Raw genomic sequence first — 22,865 nt, 5'->3', positions numbered from 1 at the left:
ACGACAGTTTTCCCTCCTAACGGACCATAATCCCCTAGTCTGGCTTAATCGGGTCTCCGGAGACAACGCCAGATTACTGCGGTGTAGTTTAGCCCTACAACCTCTGGACTTCACCATCCACTACAGACCCGGAAAACAAGACGGTAACGCCGATGGACTAAGTCGACAAATGGAACTCGTACAAACCCCATAAACTTCGGTCATCCCCAAACCGATCCTTTAAGGATCAGACTGTGTATGCCGATCGCGTCGCTGAAAAGGGGAGCCGTGTTACAGAACCCCCCCAGCACCAAGAATGTTATGCAGTATATGTATGTATAATAGTTTCCATGTGAAATGCATCAGTCCACAGGCTGCACCCCTGGACAAGATATTCTCTTTCTGACCTTCCCCCACCTTTGTAATTCCCACAGTAAATAGCAGCAGGCTCCGGCCCCCTGCGGCTATTGTAATGTATGTCTGGCCAGCTGTTTTCCTATTGGCGTGTCCTGTGTATCTGTGTTATATATTCTGTGTGCTGAAAATAAAGTGTGTTCTTAGAATGTAAATAAGTGAAGAAGCAGTCAGCTTTTATATGCTCTCACGTAACCAAGGAATTCCAGCCAGCTTCCTTCATTCAGAATCTACATTAAAAGCAGAGTGGACTTCCTGAAACACGGGGTGGTACGGTAAGAGGTACCACAGCTTGGTAGACCCTGTTACAACAGTGAACAGAGCAGTGCTATTTAGGTCCAATCACGAAGACAGCTGAATGTGAAAACAGCTGATCGGTGGGGGCACCACGTGTCAGGCCCCCAATAATCTGTTATGGATCATAATGCTAACTCTTGTTTTTCTTTCTTGGACCAATTACCATCTCCCATTGAATATTGTTCTGCCTATTGTTTCTTATTGTTGAACTCGTCATCTTTCCAGATATGCAGGTTTTCTAGATAGTGCAAGCTGCTTCCTGGAGTTGTCCACTGTGAATGTAACTTTAATACAAACATACCCCTATCAAATAATGTTGATTGCCACTTGTTTATCAAATTTCTCTGTCTCCTTCAAAGCATGCTTTGTTCCTGGTAACATCGGGATATAAGAGGTTAGTAGTAAACATTTGACAATCTTTCTTGTACTTCTGTTCATGTAAGCAGTAGGGGCTATGAGCATTTAGGATTAATGATTTTATGGTCTTTTCACAATATTCAGTGGTGTATTGAGTACTGTAATACTGCATCAATTCTTCTCAGGCTGAATTAGTGTATTAAAAGTAGTCAGACTACCATGAGGAATTCCTGTTCTCTCAATATCCTCATATCTACAAATGAGCCATTTTATCATTTTCAATACCAACTAGCGTATACTTGTTTATACTTGTTTATACTTGTTTATTTCCTTTGTGCGTATTGGAACAACACAAAAAAAACAAAGAAAGAAGGGCAAATGGGGCATAATTCCCCCTCCCCCCCCAAAAAAACCCAAAATGGGCCTTACAAAAATGTTGGCACCATTCCAAAATTGTGAGTAAATAACTTTGTTTCAAGCACATAATGCTCGTTCAAACTCTCCTGTGGCAAATAACAGGTGTGGGCAATATGAAACTCACACCTGAAACCAGATAAAAAGGAGATAAGTTGATTCAATCTTTGCATTGTGTGTCTGTGTGTGTCACACTACGCATGGAGAACAGAGAGAGAAGATAACTGTCTGAGGACTTGAGACACAAAATTGTTCAACAATAACAACAATCTTTAGGTTACACAACCATCTTTAGAGATCTTGATGTTCCTTTGTCCATGGTGCGCAGCTAAATCAAGACGTTTACAATCCATTTCAATGTAACTAATCTCCATGGACGTTGGCACAGAGAAAAATGGATGATGGATAATCAAGTTCCAAAGAAATTCTAGCTGTCCTGTAAGCTCAGGGTGCATCAGTGTCAGAACAAACTATCTGTCAACCTTTGAATGGAAGAATAGAATAGAAAAAAGCTAGAGTGCAGTTTACCAAAATATACGTGAGTAAGCCAAAATCCTACTGGGAAAGCATCTTGTGGATAGATGAGACTAAGAAAGAGCATTTTGATAAAGCACATCGTTCTATTCTTCACCAAAAATGAAAAGAGCACAGTTTCTATAGTCAAATAGGGAGGAGGTTAAAAGGTTTTTCGGGATTGTTTCTCTGGCTCTGGTACTGGTCGCATTGACTGGATTCAGGGATTCATGAAATCTGAAGATTACCAATGGATTTTGGGCTGCAATGTAGTGTCCAGTGTCAAAAAGCTGGATTTGTGTCCTAGGTCATGGGTCTTCCGGCAGGACAATGACCCTAAACATACTTCAAAAAGTGCCCAGAAATGGATGGAAACAAAGTACTGGAGAGTTCTGAAGTGGCCAGCAATAAGTCTGTATCTAAATCCGATTGAACACCTGTGTAGAGATCTTAAAATTGCTGCCGGGAGAAGGAGACCTTCAAATATGAGAGACTTGGAGCAGTTTGCAAAAGAAAAGTGGTCCAAAATTCCAGTTGAGAGAGGTAAGAAGCTTGTTGATGATTATAGGAAGTGATTAATTGCAGTTATTTATTCCAAAGGGTGTGCAACCAAATATTATGTTGAGGGTGCCAACAATTTTCTCCTGCCCATTTTGTGGGTTTTGTATGAAATTATGTCCAATTTGCTATTTTGTCTCTGTTCCAATACAGACAAAGGAAATAATTGAGTGTATAAGAAAACATGTGTAACTGTGATAATTTTCTGGGAGAAATACTTCATTTTCTAGAACAATTTCCAGGATGCCAACACTTTCGGCCAAGACCTTATAAGCATAAATGTAACTAATATATCACTTTTCTTTTTAGCCACGGAGAAAATTGCCATCATTCCTTCCTTCATTTTACAGAAATAATCCCTAACAATGGGCAGTTTATTACATTTACTTGATTCATTTAATCGTCTGTGTGATCTGTCTGCCTATTAACTACTCTACTTGTTTTAATTACTCTAATTTAAAAGAATCTAGATATATTCTGTGCCAACCATGAATCCTTCTAAGAAAAATGTAAGTGCAAACATACTTATCAAATTGCACGTTGCAGTCCTCTGCCTACAGTGTAATTACTAACCTTTGAAACCTAAAGTTGAACACACAGATTTTAGAGAAACATGCTGCTTACTGCTGTTCCTCATTGTCTACCGGAGAACGTGCTTCCACAAGACAAAAACAAGAGGAAATGGAAGTAATATATCACTGTCGTATAACAATATAAAGAAAGCGTGCAACTTACTTAACTACAGAATTGTCTTTTACATCTCCTTTAATGTAGAGCTATAAGGTACAGTAATATGGACAAGGTAAAGTTGATTTAATTAGGACAGTCCCTAAACCAAAATCAAATAGTTGATATGTAAAATTATAGGGTCAGTAATGGGAAACCCAAAAAAAACACAGCAATAAAAATGCAGCAAAACTCAGCAAAACCTGTTTTTTGAAGTAGTTTCTTTACTGCCAAGCGAGCAGGTTTTGCCTGCTGAAAAAAACGCATCAAATACACAATGTGTGCATATAGCCTTGGAGTGCTTTTAAATGATTAACGCTTGAAAGATTGTGAGCTTGACTCTTCATGTATAGAAGTGATACCCAGGGAAAATTTTGTCTCCTGTAGAATAGGTACAAATACAACAGATAAAAATATATAGGTGCATCTCACAAAATTATATCATCAAAAAGTTAATTTATTTCATTTCTTCGATACAAAAAGTGAAACTCATATATTATATAGTCATTACAAACAGAGTGATCTATTTCAAGCGTTTATTTCTGCTAATGTTGATGATTATGGCTTACAGCCGATGACAACCCCAAAGTCATTATCTCAGTAAATTAGAATACTTTATAACACCAGCTTGAAAAAATGACGTTAAAATCTGAAATGTTGGTCTACTGAAATGTATGTTCAGTAAATGCACTCAATACTTGGTTGGGGCTCCTTTGGCATCAATTACTGCAACAATCTGGCTTGGCATGGAGGCAATCGGTCTGTGGCACTGCTGAGGTGTTATGGAAGCTCAGGTTGCTTTAGATAGCAGCCTTCAGTTCGTCTGCATTGTGGGGTCTGGTGTCTCTCATCTTCCTCTTGAAAATACCCCATAGATTCTCTATAGGGTTAAGGTCAAGCGAGTTTGCTGGCCAATCAAGCACAGTGATACTGTTGTTTTTAAACCAGGTATTGGTACTTTTGGCAGTGTGAACAGGTGTCTAGTCCTGCTGGAGAATGAAATTTCCATCTCCAAAAAGCTTGTCTGCAGAGGGAAGCATGAAGTGCTCTAAAATTTCCTGGCAGATGGCTGCGCTGACTTTAGTCTTGATAAAACACAGTGGACCTACACCAGCAGATGACATGGCGGGCTATCTTCTGTCTAGGATAGTGGCTGCACAGAGAGATTCTACTCATATAGTAGCACTAAGGGGGAGAGACGGGTGTGAACATACTTGTAGTGAAGCAATTTTGGAGGTAATGGCGGGGTATTATTTGGATCTATATAAATCACGGGTGCAGCCAGCGGAAGAGGAGATTGACCTCTTTCTGGCAGTGATACAGCTTCCCAGGCGATTGGTGGCAGAACAGAAGCTTCTTGAGGAGCCATTTGACCTGAAGGAACTTGATGTCGCTCTGGATTCTATGCCTAATGGTAAGGCCCCTGGGGCGATGGGATTCCAGGGGAAGTATACATAAAGTATAAGGGGACGTTGTTTCCTGCTCTGCTGGAGGTATTCAATGCTGGTCTGGTGGAGGGGGAGTTGCCACACAGTCCATGAGGGAAGCGATAATAGTAGTGCTACCAAAGCAGGGGAAAGACCCTGCAGACCCAGCTTCATATCGTCCAATCTCGCTATTGACAACAGACATTAATCTTCTGGCTAAGATGCTGGCCAATCACCTTAATTAGGTTATAACAACAGAAATTCACCAGGACCAGTCTGGATTTATGTCCAATGGATCCACGGTATATATCCTTAGATGGTTGTTTCTCAACATGCAGGCAAGAGCGGATAACGCGGGTTAAGGGGTCGTGGTGTACTTAGATGCCACTAAGGCATTTGATAGCATGGAGTGGAAGTACTTGGGGGCGGTAATGAGGATAATGGGTTTTGGTGAGACATTAATAAGTTTATTGAAGCTGTTATACGCATCTCCTAAAGCTAAAGTGCGTGTGAACGTTCATTTGTCTGGGGAATTTCCACTGTATAGGGGAACGCGGCAGGGCTGCCCTTTGTCACCATTGCTGTTTGCGATCGCATTAGAGCTGTTGGCGGCGGTAATATTTGGAGACAAGGATATAAAGGGATATAAATATGGAGACCATGAGGAGACGGTGGCCCTTTATGCGGATGATGTGTTGCTGTACCTAGGGGATGCACGGAAGTCTTTGAGGATTGCTATGCATAGCATTTCTAAATTTGGGACTATCTCAGGATAATCCATTAATTGGGACGAGTCTGTATTACTCCCCTTGGATGTGGCGTATCCCCTGACACTTGACGCGGTAATCCCTTTGCGGGTGGTTGCTGAATTTAAATATTTGTGCATTGTGATTTCAGCCAAAATAGAGGACTATGAGCGACTCAATTTGAATCCTTTGTTGGGGAGATTTCAGCAGAAGATTGGGGCCTGGAAGAAGCTGTCCCTGATGGATGCGGGTAGAGTTAATCTGATTAAAATGATACTCATGCCTCAGCTCCTCTACATGCTCCGGTGTGGTTGGCACAAAATAAATTCTATAGGATCAACTCTCTTTTTAAGGATCTGATTTGGAAGGGTGAACAGGCACGCATTAAGCTGGAGCATCTGCAAAAATCGAAAAATGAGGGAGGATTAGCAGTCCCTAACCCATGGATATACTATATAGCACCCCAGTGGTAGCATATGTTGGGGAGAACCTAGACAAAGTACATCAGCTGGGATAGTCACTGAGTTAGGGTGGGGAAGGGTCCATTGTTAGCCAGCTAAGAGGCGGGGAGGTTTAGAGTGAACCCTAAAACATTCCCAACTAGAGCATTGATGGGGAAAATCTGGCACAAAATTAAACAGTGGGGGGTATAATAGAGTTTACGCGTTACACGCCAATTTAGTATGATCCTAGAATGGTGGAGCTGATGTGGTTGAGGGGGTTTGGTCAGTGGCAGCATATAGGTATTTGGTTCGTGCCTCAGCTGCTTGATGGTGGCGTGCTTAAGACCTTTGAAACGCTCAGGAAGGAGTTTCCTTTGATCCAGAATTTATTTTTCCAGCATCTGCAGCTGAGACACGCGCTCAATAAACAATTTACAGTGTCATGTCTGGTTTTGCAGCCAGACAGTTTACTGAATCTCATAAGTCCTCAGAGTTATGGTACCTTCACACTCAGCGACCCTGCAGCGATACCGACAACGATGTCGATAGCTGCAGCGTCGCTGTTTGGTCGCTGGAGAGCTGTCACACAGAAAGCTCTCCAGCGACCAACGATCCCGAAGTCCCCGGGTAACCAGGGTAAACATCGGGTTACTAAGCGCAGGGCCGCGCTTAGTAACCCGATGTTTACCCTGGTTACCAGCGTAAAAGTAAAAAAAACAAACACTACATACTTACCTACCGCTGTCTGTCCCCGGCGCTCTGCTTCTCTGCACTCCTCCTGCACTGGCTGTGAGCGTCGGTCAGCCGGAAAGCAGAGCGGTGACGTCACCGCTCTGCTTTCCGGCCGCTGTGCTCACAGCCAGTGCAGGAGGAGTGCAGAGAAGCAGAGCGCCGGGGACAGACAGCGGTAGGTAAGTATGTAGTGTTTGTTTTTTTTACTTTTACGCTGGTAACCAGGGTAAACATCGGGTTACTAAGCGCGGCCCTGCGCTTAGTAACCCGATGTTTACCCTGGTTACCAGTGAAGACATTGCTGGATCGGTGTCACACACGCCGATCCAGCGATGTCTGCAGGGAGTCCAGCAATGAAATAAAGTTCTGGACTTTCCTCAGCGACCAACGATCTCCCAGCAGGGGCCTGATCGTTGGTCGCTGTCACACATAACGATTTCCTTAACGATATCGTTGCTACGTCACAAAAAGCAACGATATCGTTAACGATATCGTTATGTGTGAAGGTACCTTAACACGAAGGGGTTTATTACATTAATGTACAGGGGCCTGCTGGAAATATTTCTACTGCGACACCCATTAATGGTGAGGGAGAAATGGGTGGCAGACCTGGGTTTGATTTCAGAGTCTCAGTGGGAGTCCATATTACAGTATATCCTCAGGGTGTCTATGAGTGAGGCCAGAAGGGTGTTGCAGTTGTATATAATTTACAGAGTCTACTGGACCCCAGTGTGAATGATGAAGGCAGGAATGAGAAGAGATTCAAAGTGCCCAAGATGTTCTGATGAGGGGGCTGATTTCTTACACATGATGTGGTTGTGTCCTTGCCTTCATTCTTTGTGGGTGAGGATTATTGACTTGATCCGGGAGTTGATGGGTGTGAATATTTTGCGTACTCCGTTGACCTGTGTTCTGGGATGTGTGGAAGATATCGCTATTGATGAGTGGAGGAGATTGGCTATAGCAAGGTTGCTGTATGCTGCTGCAAAGATTATTGCTGTGCATTGGTTGGATGAAAAGCCACCAGTTAAACAAGAATTTGTGAACAAAATCAACTTTATTATCTTAATGTTAAGAAATATATATACTAATAGAGGTCAACATACACAATTTGAAAATGTGTGAGGTGGATGGATGGACTATCCGGGTGTGGCTGCCACTGACCTACTGATGAACAGGATGACTGCCGACTAATCGTTTTTGCCATACTCATTTTTGCCACAATTATATCTTGTAAGAGAGAGGTATTGAAAAATGCTATAAAAATGTGCTGAGGTGTGACGTACAGTGTTGAAAATAAAATTTATTTGGATAGAGGTTTGAGGAGTGGGGTAGGGGGGAAGCGGGGGGTGTTGGGATTTTGATTGGGGTTGTCACTTGGGGGAAAAGAAAGCAAAAATTGAATTGGAAAATCATTTCGGTGTTTGCATTGACTTGTTTTATAATGTGAATTTTTTCAATAAAAACTACTTGATTCAAAAAAAGAAGCAGTGTTTGCCACACTGTCATGTACATGAAAGCTTGGAAAACACTGGATGTACAGGCCCCCCATTCAAGTGAATTTGGTCTGGTGTAACAGGCCAGAATATACCCCACCCCAAACTATGCCTGGGGTTAAATTGGCCAGAGTATACAACGGGTATGTTCTGGCCTAGGCCAAAGTATTCCCCGGGGTATATTGTGGCCTAGGCCACATTATACCCCTCCAGGCCAGAATAAACCCCCGGGGGTGTAAAATAGCCTGGGCCAGACTATTCCCGGGGTTAAAGTGGCCTAGGCCAGAGTATACCCCGGGAATATTCTGGCCAAGGCCAAAGTACCCCTCCAGGCCAGAATATACCCCCCTTGGACAACCATGGTGTACATATAAAACCAATGGTGATGGGAACTGCTAGTTCCGGGCCATCAGCAATATCCTGACAGGAACAGGGGACAATCACTCCCTTCTCAGAGATAAAATCATACACCAATTGAAAACTGCCCTGACAAAAAAACTACAGGAGTACTTGAATCAAAATGTGAATGAATATGTGAACACCTCTGACATCTCTCATAATGAGGTCTGGGCAACTGATGCAGAGATCATGGCCACAGCAAATCTGTTGAATTGCGACATTGTCATCCACACAAAAGTCAGTGACTCCATGGATTGGTTGACATATCCTGCAAGCTTCAATCTGCAGTTAACAACAGCACATGCACTTTGTCTTGAAAATAAGCATGATCATTTTAAGTTTATTAGTGCTTGCCTTTAAACGTTTATATTGTAGCATGGACTTGCTAGTCTAAGGCCAGGGATAAAAAGTAGCATGCAACAATGATCATTTTAATGTTGTTATCAGTGTTTGCCTTTAAACGTTTATATTATAGCAAGGACGTGCTAGTCTAAGGCCACGGATAAAAAGCTGCATGCAACAGTCGCATACAAAGTCTCCGTGTGTCCCTGTCCTAAAGGTCCCAATACATGGGACAACTATTATGTGATTTGGGTGGATGAGCAGGAAAAACACAAAAATATTTGGGCTTGGAAGGGTATAGTTTAGTCTAGGCTAGAATATACCCGGGGTATACTTTGGCCTAGGCCAGAATATACCCGGGGTATAGTTTGGCCCAGGCTATTTTACACCCCCAGTGGGCATATTCTGGCCTGGAGGTTATAATGTGGCCTAGCCCAGAATATACCCCAGGGTATACTTTTGCCTAGGCCAGAATATACCCGGGGTATACTCTGGCCTAGGTCACTTTAACCCCAGGCATAGTCTGGGACGGGGTATATTCAGGCCTCTTACACTGGGTTCGTGTCCGGATACTGTCCTGGTACCCGACTCCAAACATTGTGTAACTGTTCAGCTGAACCCAAATATCCAGGTGTTCGCCCAGTTAGATAAGGGGTCTAATATATAATGTGGAACTGATATAGTATTGCTGGATTGATACTTGGTACAGAAGTAATGTGATAAAACTGTAGTTATTAGTCCTACATAATATAAGCTACATTACTTTTTTACTTCTATACCGAAAACAGAATTTCGGATTTACATGTATCAGACTGGAGTAAAACACTGAAGTACAACCTAGAAAGTCGTATGGAAACATTAATGAATGAGTGATTCAGAAAGTAATGTATTCACAAAGCATTTCTGTCTTGGAATACAGATAGCTTGTCTTCCTTTCTTTTAATTAAATGATTTAACATTTTATTTCTAATCTCCCTAGGCCTATTTTGCAGCTGCGCTGAGAGACTTACTTCAGTAAGATTTCTCATCAGTTCTGCCTTGTTATATACATATCAATATCATATTTTAAGATTATGTTGGCGGATACTATACTCCTGGTGAATAAATGTTTGCCTAAAAGTTCCCAATTAACGTTAACCTTTACTTTTAACATCTATCAAAATTAGTCCAGCCAGGTATTGTTTTTGTAGAACAACTTAACATTTTAAAAAATAAATAAAAAGACAAACTCATCTCACTGATATCTTACTTGAACCTAGTGCCAAATGTCTTATTTGTTGGACTCAGGAAGTTTGTTTTGGCATGTGTTGTATCCATCTGTTAAATCCATGTTGACGCTAAAAACTACCCTGTTACCCCTGTAGTGATACAAACTGTGAGATGGAGTCCCATGTGGTTGGTGTAGTCTGGGACCTATTACATCCTGGTATAATAGGCTGGGACTTTGACTTGTATTTAGAACTTGTGGGGGAAAATGAGGTTGCATGGTTACCCAGAAAACAGCCAGGTCACCTTTAAAGAATTGTCATCACAGCCTGAGGCAAACATCCGTGAGCTGGGGGTGTTCAGGAAAAGCTTTAGAACTGCCCAACTCATGGACAAAGAGCATTTCATAATGTAACTGCACTAAATGGGATTTCTTAAGAGCAAGAGCCATCACTGGATACCCTTATTTTGCCATGAATGAGGGTTCTAATATTGTGTCGTCAAGCAGAGAGGTGAGGTCATAGAACAGCTACTAGTGCCAGGGCCCTACTGATACAGGTAGCTAGCCATGGCCCATACTCATGTCTTAGGGGGTCGTCTGGTGTAAATAAAACTCAGGAATTAATGTTCAAGAGGTTCTACTGACCCGGCTGTCACAGAGAGATCATGATTTATTGTAGGTTCTGTCCCACCTGCCAGTTATCCTCATTTATATAGTCCCTTAGTGCCATTACCCATCATTGAGGTCCCATTTGATTGCATAGCTATGGATTTAATGGGACCCCTCATCAAGTTCGCCAGATGGCATCAGTATATTTTAGTGGTCCTGGACCATGCAACATGGTAACTGGAGGCAGTTCCATAAAAAAAATCTCCTCTGCTAGCCCGATAGCTGGTCCATACTAATTTCTCCATACAGGAGGTGTCTTGAAGTTATCCCCAACAAAGGCTTTTGTACAAAGTATTAACTAAATTTAATTAAGCACGTTAAATACTTTGTTGCTGTGTCATTTCTCATTATTACACACAACTTAATTTATGGACATCTATGTTTTAATTTCTTTGCTTGTGTGGATTGAATGGGTTGTTACCGACATCTAGTAAGAATTTCATGACAATAGCACCTTGAGAAATATGTTTACTTAGAAAATTTTTACATGTTCAGTATTTATTTCACCTGCTGAATAAATATACAGTCATGGCCAAAAAGTGTTTGCACACTAGAAATTGTTCCAGAAAATAAAATATTTCTCCAAGAACATTATTGTAATTACACATATTTTGTTCTACACATGTTTATTTCCTTTGGGTGCTTTGGAACAACACAAAAAAAACAGAATAAAAGACAAATTGGACATAATTTTACACAAAGCCACAAAAATGGGCCAGAGAAAATTGTTGGCACCTTTCCAAAATTGTGGGTAAACAACTTTGTTTCAAGCATGTGATGTTCATTCAAACTCACCTGTGGCAAGTAACAGATGTGGGCAATATTAAATTCACATCTGTAACCAGATAAAAAGGGGAGAGGTTTACTCAGTCTTTGCATTGGGTGTATGAGTGTGCCACACTAAGCATGGAGATTAGAAAGAGAAGAGAACTGTCTGAGCACTTGAGAACCTAAATTGTTGAAAAATATCAGCAATCTCAAGATTACAAGTCCATCTCCAGAGATCTTGATGTTTCTTTGTTCACAGAGCACAACATAATCAAGAAGTTTACAACCCATGGCACTGTAGCTAATCTCTCTGGACGTGGACATCAGAGACTAATTTATGAACGTTGCAATGCAGGATAGTCCGGATGGTGGATAAGCAGCCCCAATTAAGTTCCAAAGAAATTCAAGCTATCATGGAGGCTTAGGATGCATCAGTTTCAACGCAAACTATCTGTTTACATTTAAATGAAAAGAAACGCTATGGCAGGAGACCCAGGAGGATCTTACTGCTGACACACAGACAAAAAAGCTAGACTACAGTTCACCAAAATGTATGCAAGTAAGCCAAAATCCATCTGGTAAAGTGTCTTGTGGATAGGTGAGACCAAGATAGAGCTGTTTGGTAAAGCACATTATTCTACTGTTTACTGAAAACTGAATAAGGCCTAGAAAGAAAACACCATGCCTAAAGTAAAATACGATGGAGGTTCAAAGATGTTTTGGGGTTGATTTGCTGCATCTGGCACTGGGTTCCTTGACTGTGTGCAAGGCATCATGAAATCTGAAGATTGTCAAAGAATTTTGGGTCGCAATGTATTGTTCAGTGTCAAAAAGCTGGGTTTGCATTCTAGATCATGGGTCTTCCAGCAGGTCAATAATCCCAAACATACTTCAAGAAGCACCCAAAAATGGATGGAAGAAAGCGCTGTAGAGTTCTGAAGTGGTCAGCAATGAATTTGGACCTAAATCTCATTGAACACCGGTGGAGAGATCTTAAAATTGCTGTTTGGAGAAGGCACCCTTCAAATATGAGAAATCTGGTGCAGTGTGCAAGAGAAGAGTGGTAAATAATTTCAGTTGAGAGGTGTAAAAAGCTTGTTGATGGTTATAGAAAGCGAGTGATTGCAGTTATTTATTCCAAAAGGTGTGCAACCAAATATTAAGTTGAGGGTACCAACAATTTTACCCAGCCAATTTTGGTGTTTTTGTGAAATTGTGTCCAATTTGCATTTTATTCTCAGTTTTTTGTCTGGTTCCTATACACACAAAGAATATAAACATGTGTATAACAAAACAGTGTAATTGCAGTAATTTTTTTGGGAGAAATACTTCATTTTCTGGAACAATTTCGAGAGTGCCGGCAATTTCTGCCATGACTGTGTATATCAAAGTTATCATGTACGACATGTCCAAAGATGGTGTGCAGTCTTGTCAGTGAACAACTTGTTTGTCCCCTTAGGCTAGGTTCACATTTGCATTCAGGAGGGCTGTGTATGGCTGCGTACTTCCTCTCTTCTTCCTCCCTGAAGCTCCGCCTACGCTTTGCCTTCTGCTGTATGCGTCCTGCGTTTCCCTGTGTACCTATCTTTAACATTGGGTACGCAGGAACATGCTTTTCAGTTTTTGAATTTCCACAAAAATTTAAAATAACCAATAAATTTCGTTCAACTTCACAATTGTGTTCAACTTGTTGATTCTTCACCAAAAATTTACATTTGATATCTTTATGTTTGAAGCATGATATGTGGGAAAAGGTTGAAAAGTACAAGGGGGCCGAATACTTTCGCAAGGCACTGTACATTTATGTGCAGAATGTACATAATTATGCTTGCATGCATGGAATACAACACTTACTTAGCATGTTGTACAACATGCTGCATTTAGCAGATGTGTAGGAAAGTATGCACTGAGCATGTTATATTTGCATGTAATGTGCATTTATTATGTATAGTGAATTTATATTTATTTGCTTTTAAGCAGTGTATACTTGCTGCAAATTTCCGTTCAGAATCCACATTTTCTACGAGATACCATACTCTACAAAATAATTCCACAAGTGAGGGCCATTGATTGCAAACAAGATTTGTTATTTTACATACCCAAATAGTAATTTTCCTAACTAATTCTTTCAAGACATTGTTGCAAAAATGCATAAATACCAATGAAAGTCTTAGGAGCAAAGCTAAAGTTTAGACTACAAAATTCTAATTAATGAAACAATTGTAGTACACATATTACACATCTAAATCACACACTAAAATATCAGATAGTAAATGTCTGTAATATAATGTAATGTGATACGTGTGCATATAAGGACCAACATACTAGGGACAACTGTGAAACAGGAATCCTAATACATCACAAGAGGAACACAGCCACTATGTCCCATAAAATATCAATCTTTATTCAAATATAAATATATATATAAAACACAAAACATCGGAACAGGTACATTCAGTAAAGAATGGGGTTGGAAAGACCAACTAAATAACACCATTAAACAAGGGCTACATGGTGTCCCCCATAAGCGCACAAAAAATATAGTGTAAATAAGGGTGGGCTCTGGATCCCCCCATGCTGGCGCACTTATAGGTAATTGTCTGGGTTTCATTTGTGGCCATCTTTTTTATGTACTGGTGACTACATGGGATGAGCTATGGACATAATGGGTGTTCATGCCCATCTGCATTAGCAGTGTATTTATTGCTCTTGTGCATGGCTTATCCCTAGTTTTGGTTACATCTACTAGATAATATTACTATTCTGGCCTGTATTCCCACACTAATTATGGATTGATAATAACGGTATTATTTACACTATATTTTTTGTGCGCTTTGTGCCATATACGGTGCTCTGCACCGTTCATTGTGCCCCATAGATGTGCCATATACGGTGCTCTGCACCGTTCACTGTGCCCCATAGATGTGCCATATACAGTGCTCTGCACCGTTCATTGTGCCCCATAGATGTGCCATATACGGTGCTCTGCACCGTTCATTGTGCCCCATTGCTGTGCCATATACGGTGCTCTGCACCGTTCATTGTGCCCCATAGATGTGCCATATACGGTGCTCTGCACCGTTCACTGTGCCCCATAGATGTGCCATATACAGTGCTCTGCACCATTCACTGTGCCCCATAGATGTGCCATATACGGTGCTCTGCACCGTTCACTGTGCCCCATAGATGTGCCATATACGGTGCTCTGCACCGTTCACTGTGCCCCATAGATGTGCCATATACGGTGCTCCGCACCGTTCACTGTGCCCCATAGATGTGCCATATACGGTGCTCTGCACCGTTCACTGTGCCCCATAGATGCTCCACATAAAGCTCTGCCATGGCCGCTGCTGCTGCTGCAATAAAAAAAAAAAACACATACTCACCTCCCTTGATTGCAGCTCCCGGCGTCTCGTTCCGGCGCCTCCATCTTCCCGGCGTCTCTGGTCTGACTGATCAGGCAGATGGCGCCGCGCACACTATATGCGTCATCGCGCCCTCTGCCTGAACAGTCAGAGCGCAGACGCCGGGAAGATGGAGGCGCCGGCCAGGAAGATGGAGCGACGCTCGGCGGCTGGAACGAGGACAGGTGAATATGCTATACTTACCTAGTCCTGGCGATCCTCGCGCTGTCCCTCTGCCTGGTCTTCGGTGCCGCAGCTTCTTTCTCTATCAGCGGTCACCGGCACCGCTGATTAGAGGAATGAATAGGCGGCTCCACCCCTATGGGAGGTGGAGCCGCTTATTCATTTCTGTAATGAGCGGTCCCACGTGACTGCTGAAGAGGGGAAGAAGCTGCAGCACAGAAGACCGTGGGACGGCAGGGGGAGCGCGAGGATCGCTGGGACTAGGTAAGTATACCTCAGCACCCTCACCCCCTCACCCGCCGACCCTGCCACCCACCTTGACTCGAGTATAAGCCGAGAGGGGCACTTTCAGCCCAAAATTTTGGGCTGAAAATCTCGGCTTATACTCGAGTATATACGGTAATTCAAATCTCATCTTAGCACTTTATGATAGTGGTACACTATTTTCTGAATTTTCAATATTAAAAGAGAAGATGCTATCATCATTCCTTGCCCTTGGTAGATGTGTACTTTTTGAGGTCATACAAAATACTAGATGCAGTTGTTTTTGTGCATTCATTTTTGCATCAGCTCATTGGAGTCATTTAGCAATATGAATATACCAGGAGAATATGACAAAATCAACTGACATAAGTTCCCCTGAAAGCATTGTTTATTATACATATTAAAATACACATGCAAACATAAAAATAATTACAAACTCAAAATAAAGATGAAGGAATTTCCCCCCAGTCCTCATCCCCATGTAATGGCTAGGGATATTGCTTATAGATAGAACGTGCTCTATGATAATCGGTTATCACTCAAGTTTCACAGTGCTCGGATGCACTCATTACTCGGCAAATAATGGGCGGTGCTCTATGTAATGCTCATGTCCCCACCCCACACTTTTGGTGCCTGTTACACAGATAATAAGTATGCGGGGATTGCCTGCACATCACTGTAATGCCGTAGCCATCTTGGTTGTGGCTTTGTTGTGATTGGCTTTCTTTCCGTGTGACATCATCAGGTGTTATAAAAGAACAGGCGCTGCCCGCTATTTCACAGCTCTGTGACACTTCGTATTGGAGGGAAAGACTGCTTGTCTAAGCCTGTGTGTGCAGGAATCAGAGGCTTGTAGTCTTGATACTGGTACTGAAGATGAGCCATTACACTAACAGCCTTTCCATGGGCTAATCATTATCTTTGCTGTTTGTATCACGTACAATCTGCATTTAGCCTAGGAAGGGAGAGAGAGTTGCAGGAACAGGAACAGTAGCTAAATACAATCACTTGACAGGGATTAGCGCTGTGCAGTCCATTGCCAAATATATAGCTGCATTTTTTTGAAGGAAGGGGATGTAAAAATTTAGTATATTTTGATCCACCGAATATTTGCTTTGTGTTACTTTTTTGTGTTATATAACACTCTAAAAAATCTTTAAAAAATGTCCTTACCCATACACTATTCTGTGTTCTGGGGTAAAAAATGTTATACATAACATTCCAAAAAAGCATGGAAAAATTTTGTAGAGTTAAATGCAGGGATAATTTTGCCACCCATACAGTATTACGTGGTCTGGGGTACATTTCTGTGATCTATAAAACTGAAAAATGCATTAAAATTTTTTGCAGGCTTACATTTCTCAGCCATGTAGTTTCACGTGTTCTGTGGTACATTTATGTGATATCTAAGCCTCCCAAAAAGCGGCAAAACATTTTTTTGATCAAATTTGATTTCCTCCATACACGTTTGCGGTCTTTCGGTTACATTATGTTGGCATTAAACTCCCCAAATGGCTGTAACTGCTGCAGGTGACCAATTTTAAAAAAAATTAAAAATAAACTTGGTTTCAAGAGGCCTAGCAATTACAAAATGCGTAAGGCATGTGGTAAGGAGTGAGGAAGTGGAAGTGCTGATGATGGTACACACAGATGCTGAAGACGTGGGACACATGCAACTATGTCTGTTGCTGGAGCACAGGAAACATGCCCTTCCATGGCACATAGGTTCCTGTCCCACATTGCAGGGAGGCAGTGTGTGGGAGTGGTAGACGAGATGGTGGATGATGAACACACCGACCCAACCTGGGAAGCTGATATGCAAAGCGAGACCAAGACTGCTCAGGTGGAGGGGTCAGCAGCACCAAAACAGACAGGAAGAAGCAGTGGGGTAACCAGAAGGAGAAGGCAGGCAGCTGCTCCTCAGTGCACCAACACTTTTGAATTTCTCCGTCAAAGAGTTAGGTGTTCCCAGTCTAGGAATTTTTAAAGAGTGTTCTGAGACAAACAAAATGGTCATTTGCAGTCTGTGCCATGTCAAGTTCAGCAGGGGCCTGACTATTAAAGAGTTCCAATCTGAGGAAAAAAGGGCCTGACTATTAAGAACTTGTCCACCATCAGTATGATCAGGCTTTGGAACAACCAAATTTTGACACCGGTAGAAGGACAATTTTTGGTTTTATTAGAAAGAGCTGAAATTTAACACAAACCAAGTTCTACAGTAAATGTGACAATACTCCTCTTTTAAACAACCAAATTTCTACATCTCTACCAGTCCAAATTTTTTTAAGCCTATGAAATTTCACATCAACCACGTTTTAGGGTATATGTGGCAATAGTCAGTTTTTGAACAACCAAATTTCCCCATTTATTCAAGACGAATTCTGAATTTATTTTGAAACTAAAGAAAATTCACACAAACCAAGTAGTAGAGTATATATGACATTAATCAATTTCTAGAAAAAAAATATTTTAACTGTACCAGGACAAGCGGTTTCCAAAAATTTTAATCCACTCTAATTTTACACAAAGCACGTTAAGCTGTATGGATGACTAATTGAATCAAGAAAACATTTTTGAACTTTTTTTGTAGTGTTACATAATATATATAACTGCACCCAAGAACACATGATACTGGATGGATGAGCAATATAATAGCGATAAATTTTGGAACAAGTTTTTTGAGGTTTATATAGCAATGTAATGTACCCAATAACACGTTATATTGTAATACGGATAATTTTTTTAACAAGTTTTTTTGAGGGTTATATAGCATAAAAATGTACCCAAGAAGACATAATACCCTATGGATGAGCAATTTAATACCAATACATTTTTAACACTTTTTTTTGAGGCTTTTATAGCAATGAAATGTACCTAAGAACATGTTATACTGTGCGGATGAGCAATATAATACCTATGCACTTTTTAACACTTTTTTGAATCTTTCATTTCAAGGAAATGTACCCCAAAACACGTTATGCTGTGTGGATAATCAATATAACACAGATACATTTTTGACCAAGTGTTTGGAGGGGCTGTGATGCGGTGTAATGACACATGGAGCCCAGCGACCAATCAGCGCTGGTGTCAGTGTCCCCACCTTCTGTCGAAATGAACATGAAGAGGAAGTACGAGATCAGCTGCAGCTCGAACATCTGCTTTATGTTCAGTTCATACAAAGGTGGGGACAGTGATGCCAGCACTGATTGAGCACTGGGCATCACGTGTCATTCCACCGCATCACAGCCCCAGGACTGCGAGAGCTGACACCACTGGAACGGAGTCAGCATGGAAGGTGAGTATAGGTTTGTTTATTTTATCAGGGCCGAACATTTCGTTTAAGAAGGGGTTGTCCTAGTAGTAGACAACCCCTTTAAAGAAACAGAATGGTGGCTTTCTCATTTGAGATGATTATTTGTCATAGGTAATAGTGAGTTTTCGGTGTCTTTTTTATGACCAAGTCAAGGAAAGGAAGTTCAGTGAGATTAATGTCAGAGGTAAAAGACAGACAAATGTCGTTGATATTTAGGTTTCCCACAAAGGCATGAAATTCCTTTATGACAATTTTGGAGAACCACCATGTAAAGTCCGGGCAGACTGTTAATTCTTCCCACCAGCTCAGGAGAAACTAATTGGAGTAAAACTGAAAATTTTGTAATGAAAATTATATTTTTAACATTACTTTAATGTTATAGGATTAAAAAAGTGTTCTATGAAACTTGTCAGAATTTTGGAAATTGTTCTTGTGTTCAGTGAGATAATAATTAAAATCTTACTTTTCAAAGTGGGTGTACTCATTTATGCTGAGCACTGTATATAAATCTATATCAATCTATATACAGTGTCTTGAAAAGTATTCATACCCCCATGAACATTTCCACAGTTTTTCATGTTACACCCGAAAAACACACGTACTTGTTAAGGAAATGATACATGTTTTTCTTATTTTAAAAATATAATTTTGAAAATTGTGACATGCAATTGTATTCCACTCCCTCTAGTTTGATACCCCTAAATAAAATCTTGAGTGACCAATTGCCTTCATGATTAGTAGATTGCGTCCATCTGTGTGTAGTTTATTTCAGTATTATTACATCTGATTTGTGGAGGCCGCAGAGGTTTGTTTAAAAAGACTAAGGATCAAACAGCATCATGAAAACCAAGGAACAAACCAGACAGGTCAAGGATAAAGTTGTTGAGAAGAGTAAAACAGAGTAAGTTTTTAATAAAATAACACAAGCTGTGGAGATCTCACATAGCACTGTTCAATCTATCATCAAAAAATTGAAGGAGTACGGCATAACAACAAAGCTACTGTGATTTGGCTGTGCACCTAAACTGACATCTCAAGCAATGAGCGCACTAATTATAAAAGCAGCTAAGAGTCCCATGGACACTCTGGAGGACCTGCAGAGATCCACAGTCCAGTTTGGCGAATCTGTCCACAGTAAAACTATTAGTTGCATAGTTCACAAATCTGCCCTTTATGAAAGAGTGACAAGAAGAAACACATTTTTGAAAGCAAGTCAAAAGAACTCCCATTTTCATTTTGCAAAAAAAGCCATGTAGGGGGCACAGCTAGCATGTGGAAGAAGTGCTCTGGTCAAATGAAACAAAAGTACAACCTTTTGGGTTAAATGAAAAAATGTTATGTGTGGTGTAAAACTAACACTACGCATCACTGCTAAAACACCATACCCACCGTCAAACATGATGGTGGAAGTATAATGCTGTCTGGATGCTTTTCTTCAGCAGGGACAGTGAAGCTGGTCAGATGGGAAGTCACAGCAAAACACTTGATACTGCGGCACAGGTTTACCTTTCAGCAGAGCAATGACCCTAAACATACTGTCAGAGCTTCAGTGGAATGGTTTAGACCAATGCATATTCATGTGTGTGAATGGCCCAATCAAAGTCCAGACCCAAATTCCGTTGAGAATTTTTGGCAAGACTTTTGCAGTTCACAGACACTCCATCCAATCTCACTGAGTTAGAGCTAGTTTGCAAAGAAGAATTGTCAAAGTTCAGCCTCTAGCTGTGCAAAGCTGGTAGAGACATGCCCCAATGAACATCAATATAGGTGGTCCTACAAAGTATTGACTCAGGGCTGAATACAAATGCACCTCACAACTTATAGATTTACTAGCTATTGAAACCGTTCTATGCCCGGGTGGCGAGCATTTATATTGGTATATGGTCTCCATCCTGGTATGTGCTGCTCCATCCTGTGTCCCCATCCTGTCATGTGCTGCTCCATCCTGCGTCCCCATCCTGTCATGAGCTGCTCCATCCTGTGCCCCATCCTGTCATGTGCTGCTCCATCCTGCGTCCCCATCCTGTCATGTGCTGCACCCATCCTGCGCCCCCATTCTGTCATGTGCTGCTCCCATCCTGTGCCCCCATTCTGACATGTGCTGCTCCCATCCTGCGCCTCCATTCTGACATGTGCTGCACCCATCCTGCGCCTCCATCCTGTCATGTGCTGCTCCCATCCTGCGCCCCCGTTCTGTTATGTGCTGCTGCCATCCTGCACCCCCTTTCTGTCATGTGCTGCTCCCATCCTGCGCCCCCGTTCTGTCATGTGCTGCTGCCATCCTGCACCCCCGTTCTGTCATGTGCTGCTCCCGTCCTGTGCCCCCGTTCTGTCATGTGCTGCTCCCATCCTGCGCCACCGTTCTTTAATTTGCTGCTCCCAACCATATGCCCCATATGCTGCTCCATAAAGGTTTATGGCCCCCATAAGATGCTCCATAGTATATGCCCCGTACACTGCTCCATAAAGGTTGATGGCCCCCATAAGATGCTCCATAGTATATGCCCCATATACTGCTCCATAAAGGTTTATGGCCCCCATAAGATGCTCCATAGTATATGCCCCGTACACTACTCCATAAAGGTTTATGGCCCCCATAAGATGCTCCATATTATCTACCCCATACACTGCTCCATAAAGTTTTATGGCCCCCATAAGATGCTCCATAGTATATGCCCCCGTACACTGCTCCATAAAGGTTTATGGCCCCCATAAGATGCTCCATAGTATATGCCCCTTACACTGCCCCATTATGGTTGATGGCCCCCATAAGATGCTCCATACTATATGCCCCGTATGCTGCTCCTTAAAGGTTTATGGCCCCCATAAGATGCTCCATAGTATATGCCCCCGTACACTGCTCCATTATGGTTGATGGCCCCATAAGATGCTCCATTGTATTATATGCCCCGTATGCTGCTGCGATATATATAAAAAAAATACCATACTCACCTATCGTCGCTGGGCACCGAGTGCTGGGGGGCCTGAGCAGGCGGGGACACCGGCGCGCTGTGGGGGGTCAGGTGCCGGTATCACCGCTAGCTCAGGCTCCCCAGCACTTGCTGTATTCACCTGTCTGTCCCGTTCCAGCGCTGCATGTCGCTCTCTTCCGGGTCCTCTGGCTGTGACTGTTCAGTCAGAGGGCGGCGCGCATTAAGCGCATCATCGCGCCCTCCGAACTGTGAACGTCACAGGCAGAGGACCCGGAAGAGAGCAGCACACAGCGCTGGAACGGGACAGACAGGTGAATATAGCTCATACTCACCCTCCTGGCGTGTCCCTGCTTCTCCGTTGGAGATCGCCGTGTGCGTTCAGTGCTTACGCATACCGCGATCTCCTGGGAGCGTCACTCTGTGGGGTCCAGACTGCGCCAGGCGCTTGCGCTTGCGCAGTTTATAAAGGCTTCGGACAGAGTGACGCTCCCAGCCTTATATTATAGATATTTTTAAAATATTTAGAAAAACCATGTATCATTTCCTTTACACTTCACAAATACTTTGTATTGGTATATTACCAGTACATAAAATCCCAATTAAATATAATAAAATACATTTAAGTTTGTCAGTGTAACATAAAAAAGTTCACGGGGTATGAACACTTTTTCAAGGCTCTGTGTATGTATATATAGCACATCTATACTGCACAGACTAAATATACAAGTATACTGCATATTCACGCTCTGTACATACTTTCATATATTTTATGCAATTGTTTGTCAGTGTGTTTATGTTTGCAACTATACAATAAGTATGTGATGTACATATGTCTTTGGTGACTATGAGTACCTTACGGAGGCAGTTTTTGGAAATTACAGAACAGCATTATTGTGGTCTTAAAGGAGTTGTCCACTACTACGACAACCCCTTCGTAAAATAAATGTTTGGCCCTGATAAAATAATAAAGCATATGCTCACCTCCCATGCTGGCTCAGTTCCAGCGGTGTCGACACTCGCGATCCCTGGGCCGTGAAGTGGTGGAATGACACGTGATGCTCGGTGCCCAATCAGCCCTGGCGTTACTCTCTCCGCCTTCAGACAAAATGAACATGAAGAGGAAATCCGGGATGAGATCCAGCTGATCCCGGGCTTGCACTTCATGTTCAGTTTGTCTGAAGGTGAAGGGCAGTGAATCCAGCACTGATTGGACACTGATGTCACATGTCACAACACCGCATCACAGCCTCGGGGAGAGCGAGTGCCGGCATCACGTGAATG

This window comes from Ranitomeya imitator, chromosome 4, assembly GCF_032444005.1.
Source record: "Ranitomeya imitator isolate aRanImi1 chromosome 4, aRanImi1.pri, whole genome shotgun sequence".
Taxonomy (NCBI): Eukaryota; Metazoa; Chordata; class Amphibia; order Anura; family Dendrobatidae; genus Ranitomeya; species Ranitomeya imitator.
This window is presented reverse-complemented; position numbering follows the sequence as displayed.